Genomic DNA, 13,109 nt, shown 5'->3' on the forward strand with positions numbered 1-13,109 from the left:
AATGACACATATGTGGCATGAAGTTACAACTAAAATTGCCATCTGAAAATTAAAAACAAACAAAAAAAAACTGAAACTTCTTATCAAAAAGGAAGTTGCCATACTTCATAACTAAAGTTTTCATCCTCGCGTCACTAAACTTGCCATAGAAAACGTTCAGAGTTACCATGTGTTCGTGCCACGCGTGCGACACTTATCAGGGTCAAAAATATTTGGTCCCCTATATATAAGGAAATACATTAATCCATATAAGGAAAATTCTAATCCACATTAGAAATGCAGTACTCCTATTTACTGATGGTCACCAGCATAGTTAACTACTCCAAATTCTGTACATATGAAGATGGGAAGAAGCCTTGATTAGACAGCATGCAAGGGCGAACTCCAGCCGCCAATTGCATACTAATTTTACCCTTTTTTATGGTAGCGAGCATACAACTTTTCACGAATGCATCGGAGAAAGAAAACAACCACCTAAGAGTGAGGCAAATAATTAGTAATCCTTTTGTTGAATAGTTGCGGCACATGGGTAAACACGCCACATAGGTAAGCATGGAGATAGAAACACCTAGTTATTCCTTGATATGGTTTGAACAAAAAAACACATGTTGAGCAACATGTCATTTCGCTGAGAGTAATCCAGCAAATTGTATTTGAGTGAGTATCAGGTGATACAGGAGCTTAGATGCTCATGTGATACGAGCTCGCGTGTCATTGGCACAACTCCTGCAACTTTGAAGCAAAACCCTTGAAAAATCTTATATTTACGTGCAAGTCCAAGAGCATGGTTGTCACCCTTAGATCTTAAATCCAACGGCTCAAAGGAGTACGTATCATGGTAGCACCTAAGCTTCTGTAACACCTGATATTTTTCCAATTATATTTGTATTTAGTTAATGGGTAACACCGTTGTCCCGCCGACGAATTTTGAAAACCTTAATCCTTGAAGTTGTAACGGCAAAATGATGGAAATCATCCACAATGTTGCTTAGCCATGATCTGCAGCCTGGTCCTCCACTGATCACTAAATGTTACCGTAAAGGCATGGTACTCATTGTAGCCTGGACACCGCAAATAGAACATTGAGGTAAGGTGTTTGGTGTGTGCTTGCATCGGTCAAATTAGACGGACAGCGGGCTTCTAAGCGAAGATAGGGATATGCCGAGGGACTTGTGCACACCAAATGTGAGCCCACATCCTCCGGTTTCCATCATGTGCAATGCTGGACCCTTCTTGGTCACCAGCTAGTTTGAGATAGGCGTCGCGGAGAGTGAACCATCAGGACTTTTTAGGGTGTCAGGAAAGAACATCATACCCCATAGTTTTTTGACACGAAGCTTTAAGACCCTCTCAAGGTCAAGCATGGTTATAATTTCCTTTACAAGTTGCGCTCTCTAGCTCTTAGTCATTGGATCAATACGATCTGACACCCTTCTCCAACCTCACCATGTTACCAATCACTTTCAGATTCCCTCTTGGGAACTAATTATCTCTCCATATCCTAACCTTCTAACAGTGTTGATGCACCATATGACGCTTTATCAGTACACACCATATGATGCTTTATCAGTACACAATGTACAACACAAGTTTAATGTAAACCATGCACGGTAGGAAAACAATACCATGTAGTCTTTTTGTTGGAAACGTGAGGATTGAGTGTTTGGATTTGATCTGCCTCATTGTGTGTTGACCGTCCAGTTAAATGAATAAACGAAAAGCAAGAGTAAAGAAAACAATGACAAATGTGAAGAAAACAAGGACATATCTTACAATCCAATATTCAAAAAATGAAATGTTAAGATTGTAAGAATGAGATGAACCTTTTTTACAAAGAGGGAACGTATGTAGTCATTTTGACATTCAGAATGAGCAGGACGATATTAGCATCAAATAGACCAAAGAACAATTATCTTCCTCATTATGCCGATGACGCAATTAAGCTAAAATTGAATAGCAAAGTTAAAAACTAAACATACTCTCTCACACAAATGTCTCGATTGTCCACCCGGTTTAATACAATGGATTGCATGGACTCTTCATCTGCGTTCACCATCATGGAGAAATAAACCCATAAATATCAACGGGTTGACTTGACTGGCATAGACGGCCAAGCAAATCGAATCTTATCAAGACTAAGTCTACTCAAAGAGCAGAAGTAACAAAATAGATCGGTGTTCTACAAATGCCTCTATTGTCCCCATGGTTTAATGGAATGGATTCTATCGTACATCTAATCGGTGTTTCATCACATAGGACCAAAACCAAAAATAATTTGATTAGTACAGAGCAACATGCTACATCTACATGATTCAATGTTCTCTCTGGCAGATGCCTTGATTGTCCACACAATTCAACTGAATGGATTGCATCAGACTCGTCATATGTATTCATCATCATGGAGAACCACAAAGTAGCAAGCATGTCTTAAGACAACGTCAACATCTGCCTATGTCACTCGAGCAAGGCTTTCCCCTTAGAGCAAGACAACCCTACCACCAACATGGGCTAGCGATATATACCAAGGCCAATCCTTCCTTATGCAAACTCAAAATTTTCTCAAGAGCTCGGTCGTTGTCGGACTTGCAACCTCATCATTCCTCCAGTTTTTATCTAGCTTGGCTACTAAAATAAAATTTTGGAACTTAACCAGTGTCTTCTTTAAACAACTGAAAGCTTCCTTAATTAGGGCTTACTAATAAAATACATCATATGTGTGTATTGTATGATGCTTTCTTTGGACATGCATTGTAATTACAATTATCCATTTGGTAGTTGTTCGTATTCTTACAACAGTTTGCTTTTGATGTATTGTCACTTTGGTTATGACGACATAATAAATTTGTGGTTATGTGCGTCTATATTTGATGCAAGGACACATGTACTATATGTAGCTCATTCATTTCATGAAAAGAGAGGGATGAGATCTACCAACTGCCTTTTCAGCCACATAGTTCATGGGGTGGTCTAAATGTATAGCTTTGACATGTTCCAATAAGAAAGCGCTTTTAATAAATCTACTTTGTGATACCTACCAACTATATTTTCCTCTATGTGTGCCTCTATATATAACCATCAAACTACTACTCATTTCACATATGACCAGCCACTGTATGATACTTCATAGGTTTAAATTGCATGCTCATTTACGCTCTATGATTCTAGTACAGGCTACTTTGTTGGAACAGATTGTTAGGAACAAACCATGCTCAATCATGAAATCTACTACATTAAGGTTGGTCGTCGACTTGGTTGGGCAATGTATAAGAAAGCACACCACATATCGACATGAGGTACAATATGTGTGATGTAAAAGTACACACACACACACACACACGCACACACACACACACACACACACACACACACGCACACACACACACACACCTTATTCAGTTTATAAGTTGCTTGGAATGAGTGGCCACGGGAAAACATCTATCATAGGGTGAATGGAGTGCACATTAAAAATCTGATGCTTCACTCCAAAATAGTCCTCATGCACAAGATGTAAATTTTTCTCTTCAAACTTTTCTTCACTCCTGTGGTCTTCTTGGCTAGGATACCCTAGCAAAGGGAGATGAATGAACATGCCTTACTGATGTTTGATGAGTTAGCAATTTGCTTCGTTTGGAGTAGTTGCCTCATATTTTGGTGCTTTCTCTTGAGCCTCCTCATGTTCTTCTTCTTCCACTGCACATAATTGCAAAAGGATGTACAAATCAGTACACAATGTACAATATAATTTTAAATGTGAAGAGTACAAAGTAGGACGACAAAACATATAATTGTTGGAAACATGAGTATTGAATGTTCAGATTTAATCGGCCTCATTGCGTGATGATCAATTGGTTAAATAAACAACCAGAAAGCAAGGGTAAATGAAACAAGGGCAGATCTTACAACACATTATTTGGCAAAAAGTGATAAGAATGAAAGAGTGAGATGAATCTTTCTCCGAAAGAGAGCATATATGCGGTCGTTTTGAACTTCAGAATGAGTAGGAAGATTTTATCATCAGGTAGATCATACAACAATTGTCTTCCTCATTGTGCCAACAACGCATTTAATCCTAATATGGAGTCACAAAGTTAAATACTAAGCATGTTCTCTCCGACAAATGCCTTGATTATCCACATGGTTTAATAGAATAGATTACATCACACTCGTCATATATTTTAATCACTATAGAGAACTAACACAACAGTATCAACTATTTATACCTAACACCGGTACTTCCTTCGTTCCTAAATATAATTCTTTTTTAGAGATTCCAATATGCACACATAACGGATGGAGTAGTCAAGCAAAACACATACGCACACATAATGACTAAAAAAATAAACAAAGGCTGGGGCAAGTTTAATGTGTATTCTCCCAAACAAATGCCTCATTATTCCACATGGTTTGGTATAACAAATTACATAGGATTCTTAACCTCTATTCATCATCATAGAGAAAATAACCCTAGAAATACCGACGATTTGACTTGAATGTCATGGCTCATGGGTGGCCTAGCAAATCTTCTCTTATCAACACGTGCACACACACTACATCTAATACGTAGTAGCAACCACGGAGCAAAATATGTGTTGCTTCTTATCGGCGGTTTAAATTAAGTAAATGTTCAAGATTAGCATATCATCGTGTAGCACGGTTGCTATTGAATGTTTCATCCTAGTGATCCTTCCATTGTCTAAAAAGTGTCCACGAGTTAGTATTGATATTTGGTCACATTGGCTTTAAGCTAGCCTATGGCGGTGAACCATATTTTCACTCAAGTGTGAAATATCCGAGGCCCCGACCTTGAGCATGACCTCTTTGCCAGCTCTAGCAAAATGATAGGTTCCATCGAAGAAAATTAGTGAAATAGTAATAGATAGATATCTTCTAGTATTAGTCACCTACCGTCATTCATAAATTGTGATAGTGCTTGAGCCATCAAAGTTGCAGCCGCCATTCATAAATTGCGACAGTACTTGAGCCATCAAAGTTGCAGGGAGGGACTTGAAAATAACTTTGCCTTGTGCAAGTTTATTACCTCAAGTACCTGACCACAAGTAGTATATAGTATCATCTTTGCTATTTCCTTTCTAGAAGTTGATTCACACGACGTGCGGATGCATTCTTGTGATCCATGATTAACAATGTTTGTGATCCTAACCGAACACATGTTCATCACATCTTAGCCTCTTTTGTTTGTTGTAAGCATGTGAAGACAAAATCACTTGTTGATGCGAATGTGGTGCGCTGAAGCACCACGGCGGCTTCAGAATGAGTGGCATCGTGAAAACATGTCAAACGATGATGATTCTTGAGGCATTTTGGTTTGGTTACTGGTCACAAGGTGTGGATATTGTGTGGAGGACGTTTAGTATGTGTCCTTGAGAGTGGACGGCTTGCCCGACATGATTCCATGTAGGCACGAGATTATCCTGGCCCAAGCGCTCGAACTCCGGTGCATGTGCGAGCGTCGGCTGCAACCTGGATGCTAAGCGCTTGGTTGGTACTTCGGTTTCCAGCCGAATCTCTCCGTTAAACATACACCCCTGTAAAGAAGATCATCGTTTTTGCCCTAGAAAAATTACACCCGTTTCTTAGATTATGCTGGTATTTGTCCGGTATTTCCCTTTATCTCGATCCACATAAACGAGTACAAGCACACACGCCCCGGGACGGCCTGTGCCAAAGCAGGGCACCGGCGACCGTGACGGTAGGGCTGGAGGATCCCTGGCTCTCACCAGCCATCGAAGATGCAAGGACTGGATGGCAATCACTCTCTGCTCCCACCCTGGCTGGGGGTGGCAACAAGGTGGATCTCAGACTCCAACTCCTGGCCCGGTGGATCTCGTCCTTGCGCCTGACCGTGTTGTGGTAGGACGAGCGCTCGGGAGGGCGATAGCTCAGTGACGCGGCGCTTGCTATCTATCGGTTCTTGCGGCCCCGCTGGGATCTTAGTCCCCACTGAGGTGGCAGCAAGACGAACGAGAGGCAGATGAGCATGTTTGGTATGTGATGCGTCCTCAAGCACTCAAAGCCCCTTGTAAGAAAGGGGAGAAAGAATGCACATATATCTCTGTTTTTCTAAAGATTTATCACAAGTACTCTCCAAATTACTTGTCACACGTATGGATCTATGTAGATGTATTTTAGTTCTAGATACATCCATTTCAGCGACGAGTAATTTGGGACGGAGGGAGTACAGTATAGAGCACCCCTAGAACGGAGAAAAATGATCCTCATAGCTAAGAGAAGATATTAAATTGTTCTGCGCCTGAAACAAACTACAGACGCGAGCGACTGATTGAGTACTCATAGCAATTCCAGTTGTAAATCAAGAAGCAAATGGAAACAAAACAAACTGAAATAATACTCAAAACATCATATGCATGCCAGAAAAGAAGGAATGGGCAGGGCAACAAATCAAAAATAGACGATAATATTTCTTAAGCCAAATATCCAGCCTTCAAGGAAGGCATATAATTATCCTCATGTTACAAGGGTTGGCATCCCCCAAATATCAGAACAACCCAGACATATCAGGAACCAAAAGACCCTATCATCCCAACAGACTGGTGCATTGATATAAGGTTAAGCTTTCTCCTTGTTGTTTGCCAACTTGGATCACTACCTCATCTTTCGACGCTTCCTCTTTAGCCTCCTCATCCTCTTCTTCTTCCATTGCAAAGTAAAGTAACCGCAGAGTTCATTAGTACTCCCTCCGTCCGGAAATACTTGTCAGCGAAATGAATGTATCTAGACGTATTTTAGTTCTTAAATACATCTATTTTTATCCATTTATGTGACAAGTATTTCCGGACGGAGGGAGTACTAGTAGTATTCAAGGAAATGCTTAGGAACATAACAATAATTCTAATATGAAAACTGAGATATAGCAGCATGTGACTTGGAATAAGAAGATTGAGTGTTTCATTGGATATCATCACGTGATTTTCAGAAACACGAGCCAATTGTCCTTCATCATTTCCCAAACTTAAGTCAATTTAAAATTGAAATAGGACACAACTTTCTATGATATCTACAGAACTAACTCAGCAAAGCAGATCTGCAGTCGGTTTGACATTCAGAATGAGTAGGAGGATTTTATCATCAAATGAATGGATTGTCCACACAATTCAACTAAATGGATTGCATCAGACTCATCAGTGTATTCATCTATTGGAAATATTCCCTAGAGGCAATAATAAAATGGTTATTATTATATTTCCTTGTTCATGATAATTGTCTATTGTTCATGCTATAATTGTATTAACTGGAAACCGTAATACATGTGTGAATGCATAGACCACAACATGTCCCTAGTGAGCCTTTAGTTGACTAGCTCGTTGATCAATAGATGGTTATGGTTTCCTGACCATGGACATTGAATGTTATTGATAACAGGATCACATCATTAGGAGAATGATGTGATGGACAAGACCCAATCCTAAGCATAGCACAAGATCGTGTAGTTCGTTTGCTAAAATCTTTTCTAATGTCAAGTATCATTTCCTTAGACCATGAGATTGTGCAACTCCCGGATACCGTAGGAATGCTTTGGGTGTGCCAAACATCACAATGTAACTGGGTGGCTATAAAGGTGCACTACGGGTATCTCCGAAAGTGTCTGTTGGGTTGGCACGAATCGAGACTGAGATTTGTCACTCCGTGTGACGGAGAGGTATCTCTGGGCCCACTCGGTAATGCATCATCATAATGAGCTCAGTGTGACTAAATAGTTAGTCACGGGATCATGCATTACGGAACGAGTAAAGTGACTTGCCGGTAACGAGATTGAACGAGGTATTGGGATACCGACGATCGAATCTCGGGCAAGTAGCGTACTGATTGACAAAGGGAATTGTATACGGAATTGCTTGAATCCTTGACATCGTGGTTCATCCGATGAGATCATCGTGGAACATGTGGGAGCCAACATGGGTGTCCATATCTCGCTATTGGTTATTGGCCAGAGAGCTGTCTCGGTCATGTCTGCATGATTCCCGAACCGGTAGGGTCTACACACTTAAGGTTCCGTGACGCTAGAGTTGTTATGGGAATTAGTGTGCAGTTACCGAATGTTGTTCGGAGTCCCGGATGAGATCTCGGACGTCATGAGGAGTTCCGGAATGGTCCGGAGGTAAAGATTTATATATGGGAAGTCCTATTTTGGCCACCAGAAAATGTTCGGGATTTTTTGGTATTGTACCGGGAAGGTTCTAGAAAGTTCCGGAGTGGGGCCCACCTGCATGGGGGACCCACATGAACATGGGTAGTGGGGGCAAGGCCCCACACCCCTGGTCAAGGCGCACCAAGATCCCCCCCTTAGAAGGAATAAGATCATATCCCGAAGGGATAAGATCAAGATCCCTAAAAAGGGGGGAGAACAATCGGTTGGGAAGGGAAATGATGGGGTTTCTTTCCTCCACCTTTTCCAATGCCCCAATGGACTTGGAGGGCAAGAAACCAGCCCCCTCCACCCCTATATATAGTGGGGAGGCGCATGGGAGCTGCAACCCTTGCCCCTAGCGCAACCCTCCCCCTCTCCAACTCCACCTCCTCCTCAGTAGTGCTTGGCGAAGCCCTGCCGGAGAACTGCAAGCTCCACCACCACGCCGTCGTGCTGCCGGAGCTCTCCCTCAACTTCTTCTATCCCCTTGCTGGATCAAGAAGGAGGAGACGTCCCCGGGCTATACGTGTGTTGAACGCGGAGGCGCCATCCGTTTGGCGCTAGATCGGATCTTCCGCGATTTGAATCATCACGAGTACGACTCCATCAACCGCGTTCTTGTAACGCTTCCTCTTAGCGATCTTCAAGGGTATGAAGATGCACTCCCTCTCTCTCTTGTTGCTAGAATCTCCATAGATTGATCTTGGTGATGCGTAGAAAATTTTGAATTTCTGCTACGTTCCCCAACATCATCATCATGGAGAACCGCAAAGTTCAAGCATGTCTAACGACATCGTCAACATATGCCTATGTCACTCGAGCAAGGCTTTCCCCTTTGGGCAAGACAACCCTACCACCAACATCAGCTAGCGGTATATACCAAGGCCAACCCTTCCTTATGCAAACTCAAAATTTTCTCAAGAGCTCGGTCATTGTCGGACTTGCAACCTCATCATTCCTCCAGGTTTTATCTAGCTTGGCTACTGAAATAAAATTTTGGAACTTAATCGATGTCTTCTTTAAACAACTGAAAGCTACCTTACTTAGGGCTTACTAATAAAATACATCATATGTGTGTATTGTATGATGATTTCTTTGGACATGCATTGCAATTACAATTATCCGTTTGGTAGTTTTTCTTATTCTTACAACATTTTGTTTTGATGTATTGTTACTTTGGTTATGACGACATAATAAATTTGTGGTTATGTGCGTCTATATTTGATGCAAAGACACATGTACTATATCTAGCTCATTCATTTCATGAAAAAAGAGGGATGAGATCTACCAATTGCCTTTTCAGCCACATAGTTCATGGGGTAGTCTAAATGTATAACTTTGACATATTCCAATAAGAAAGCACTTTTAATAAATCTACTTTATGACACCTACCAACTATATTTTGCTCTATGTGTGCCTCAATATATAACCATCAAACTACTACTCATTTCACATATGACCAGCCACCTTATGATACTTCATAGGTTTAAATTCCATGCTCATCTATGCTCTATGATTCTAGTACATGCTAGTTTGTTGGAACAGATTGTTAGGAACATATCATGCTCAATCATGAAATATACTACATTAAGGTTGGCCGTCAACTTGGTTGGGCCATATATAAGAAAGCACACACATATCCATGAGGTACAATATGTGTGATGTAAAAGTACACACACACACACACACACACACACACACACACACACACACCTTATTTAGTTTATAAGTTGCTTGGAATGAGCGGCCCAGGAAAACATCTATCACAGGATGTATGGAGTGCACATTAAAAATCTGAGGCTTCACTCCAAAATCTTCCTCATGAAGAAGATGTAATTTTTTTACTTCAAACTTTTCTTCACTCTTGTGGTCTTTTTGGCTAGGATACCCTAGCAAAGGGAGATGAGCGAACATGTCTTATTGACGTTTGATGAGTTAGCAATTTGCTTCCTTTGGAGTAGCTGCCTCATCTTTTGGCGTTTCCTCTTGAGCCTCCTCATGTTCTTCTTCTTCTTCCACGGCACATAATTGCAAAAGGATGTACAAATCAGTACACAATGTATAATATAATTTTAAATGTGAAGAGTACAAAGTAGGACAAGAAAACATATAATTGTTGGAAGCATGAGTATTGAGTGTTCAGACTTGATCGGCCTCATTGCGTGATGATCAATTGGTTAAATGAACAAATAGAAAGCAAGGGTAAACGAAACAAGGGCAGATCTTACAACACAGTATTTGGCAAAAAGTGATAAGAATGAAAGAGTGAGATGAATCTTTCTCCGAAAGAGAGCATATATGCAATCGTTTTGAACTTAAGAATGAGTGGGAAGATTTTTTTTCATCAGGTAGATTGTCTTCCTCATTGTGCCAACAACACAGTTAATCCTAAAATGGAGTCACAAAGTTAAAGACTAAGCATCTTCTTTCAAACAAATGCCTTGATTATACACATGGTTTAATAGAATGGATTACATCACACTCGTCATATGTTTTAATCGCTACAGAGAATTAACACAACAATATCAACTATTTATACCTAACACCAGTACTCTCTCCGTTCCTAAATATAATTCTTTTTAGAGATTCCAATACGAACTACATACGGATGTATATAGACATATTTTAGAGTGTAGGTTCACTCATTTTGCTCCGTATTTAGTCCATATTGGAATCTCTAAAAAAGACTTATATTTAGGAACGGAGGGAGTAGTCAAGCAAAACACATACGCACATATAATGACTAAAAAAGCCTGGGGCAAGTTTAATAAGTATTCTCCGAGACAAATGCCTCATTATTCCACACGGTTTAGTATAATAGATTACATCTGACTCTTAACATCTGTTCATCATCATTGAGAACAATAACACTAGAAATACCGACAATTTGACTTGAATGTCATGACTCATGGGCGGCCTAGCAAATCTTCTCTTATCAACCTGTGCACACACACTACATCTAATGTGTAGTAGCAACCACAGAGCAAAATATGTTGCTTCTTGTCCGTGGTTTAAATTAAGTGAAATTTTCAAGGTTAGCATATCATCGTGTAGCACGGTTGCTATTTGTATGTACACACATACAAAAATAAGGTGTGTGCATTGAATGCTTCATCCTAGTGATCCTTCCATTGTCTAAAAAGTGTCCACGGGTTAGTATTGATATTTGGTCACATCGGATTTAAGCTAAGCCCGTGATGCAGACTCAAGTTTGAAATATGTCAGGCCCTGACCTTGAGCATGATCTCTTTGACAGCTCTAGCAAAATGATAGATTCAACCCAAGAAAATTAGTGATGAAATAGTAATAGATTGATATCTTCTCCTATTAGTCACCTACCGACATTCATAAATTGCGATAGTACTTGAGCCATCAAAGTTGCAGGGAGGGACTTGAAAATAACTTTGCCATGTGCAAGGTTATTACCTCAAGTACTTGACCACAAGTAGTATATGGTATCATCTTTGCTATTTCCTTTCTAGAAGTCAGTTCACACGACGCACGGACGCATTCTTGTGACCCGTGATTAACAATGTTTGTGATCCTAACCAAACACATTGCTCATCACATTTTAGCCTCCTTTGTTTGTTGTAAGCATGTGAAGAAAAAATCACTTGTTGATGCGAATGTGGTGCACTGAAGCACCATGGCGGCTTGGGAATGAGTGGCATCGTGAAAACATGTCAAACAATGATGATTCTTGAGGTTGTTTGGTTTGGTTCCTGGTCACAAGGTGTGGATGTTGTGTGGAGGACGTTTAGTGTGTGTCCTCGAGAGTGGATGGCTTGCCCGTCATGATTCCATATAGGCATGAGATTATCCTGGCCCAAGCGCTCGAACTCCGATGCATGTGCGAGCGTCGGCTGCAACCTGGATGCTAAGCGCTTGGTTGGTACTTCGGTTTCCAGCCGAATCCCTCTGTAAAACATACACCCCTGTAAAGAAGATCATTTTTGCCCTAGAAAAATTACACCCGTTTCTTAGATTATGCTGGTATTTGTCCGGTATTTCCCTTTGTCTCGATCCACATAAACGAGTACAAGCACACACGCCCCGGGACGGCCTGTGCCAAAGCAGGGCACCAGCGACCGTGACGGTTGGGCTGGAGGATCCCTGGCTCTCACCGGCCATAAAAATGCAAGGACTGGGTGGCAATTGTTAGAACTCAGAAAATTGAGAGTAAACTTGTATTGATTGATAGACAGAGTACAACTTATATATGTCTTGAAGAGATGCATCTCATAGGTCGCGACGGTTCATACAGGCGCATCCTAGAGATGCGTCGGTTGGTGCTAAGTAACTGCCGTGCAGTTAAACAAGAGGAGATTTTCCCTAATTAATATATATGCAAATTAATCACAACACTCCCCCTAGTCTATGCTTGTCTATATAGAATCGTCATAGGATCATCAGGTAGAATCGTCATCTTGAAAGATTGTCCAGGTTGCATCATCATCTCAAAGGATTCTTCTCCGACAATTCTTCATTAATATTCTTGACGAGAACCTGAAACATAAAATTCACAGAGAAAAAGAAATGTAATATGATACTTCAAACAGGTACAGTTCAAGGAGACACTCCCCCTGATTCTTGCAAGTCCCGAAGTCGTCGCATACCAATTCCATGAACATATTTCTGGAATGTAGAATTTGGTAGAGACTTGGTAAATAAATCAGCAAGATTTTCACATGATTTAATTTGCAAGATGTTTATTTCCCCCTTTTTCTGAAGATCATGGGGAAAAACCACTTAGGAGAAATATGTTTAGTGATATTACTGTTGATGTATCATGTTTGCATCTGTGCAACACAACCGCATTATCTTCGTAGATAATGGTAGGTGATTCTATAGAACCAATTCCACATGACTGTTGTATGTGGTTTATCATTCTACGAAGCCACACACATTCGCGTGATGCCTCAAATAATGGAATTATTTCAGA

General features: G+C 40.7%; 7 non-coding genes and 1 pseudogene across 7 annotated transcripts; all 8 read right to left on the reverse strand.

Moving 5' to 3' along the window:
• Window positions 1-1,978: 1,978 nt before the first annotated feature.
• On the reverse strand, window positions 1,979-2,064 carry LOC119313519. The gene has a single exon (XR_005151797.1). It is a non-coding gene; the product is annotated as a small nucleolar RNA SNOR75 (small nucleolar RNA).
• A 113-nt stretch (window positions 2,065-2,177) lies between these two features.
• On the reverse strand, window positions 2,178-2,257 carry LOC119313521 (annotated as a pseudogene).
• Window positions 2,258-2,318: 61 nt separating this feature from the next.
• LOC119313509 lies at window positions 2,319-2,405 on the reverse strand. Its single transcript, XR_005151789.1, has one exon. It is a non-coding gene; the product is annotated as a small nucleolar RNA SNOR75 (small nucleolar RNA).
• Window positions 2,406-3,988: 1,583 nt separating this feature from the next.
• Window positions 3,989-4,055, reverse strand: LOC119313275. The gene has a single exon (XR_005151641.1). It is a non-coding gene; the product is annotated as a small nucleolar RNA Z105 (small nucleolar RNA).
• Window positions 4,056-4,104: 49 nt separating this feature from the next.
• LOC119313511 lies at window positions 4,105-4,191 on the reverse strand. Its single transcript, XR_005151790.1, has one exon. It is a non-coding gene; the product is annotated as a small nucleolar RNA SNOR75 (small nucleolar RNA).
• A 178-nt stretch (window positions 4,192-4,369) lies between these two features.
• LOC119313522 lies at window positions 4,370-4,456 on the reverse strand. The gene has a single exon (XR_005151799.1). It is a non-coding gene; the product is annotated as a small nucleolar RNA SNOR75 (small nucleolar RNA).
• Window positions 4,457-10,590: 6,134 nt separating this feature from the next.
• On the reverse strand, window positions 10,591-10,677 carry LOC119313517. Its single transcript, XR_005151795.1, has one exon. It is a non-coding gene; the product is annotated as a small nucleolar RNA SNOR75 (small nucleolar RNA).
• Window positions 10,678-10,941: 264 nt separating this feature from the next.
• On the reverse strand, window positions 10,942-11,028 carry LOC119313520. Its single transcript, XR_005151798.1, has one exon. It is a non-coding gene; the product is annotated as a small nucleolar RNA SNOR75 (small nucleolar RNA).
• Between the last annotated feature and the right edge of the window lie 2,081 nt (window positions 11,029-13,109).

The sequence above is a fragment of the Triticum dicoccoides genome, chromosome 5B (genome assembly GCF_002162155.2).
Source record: "Triticum dicoccoides isolate Atlit2015 ecotype Zavitan chromosome 5B, WEW_v2.0, whole genome shotgun sequence".
Classification (NCBI taxonomy): Eukaryota; Viridiplantae; Streptophyta; class Magnoliopsida; order Poales; family Poaceae; genus Triticum; species Triticum dicoccoides.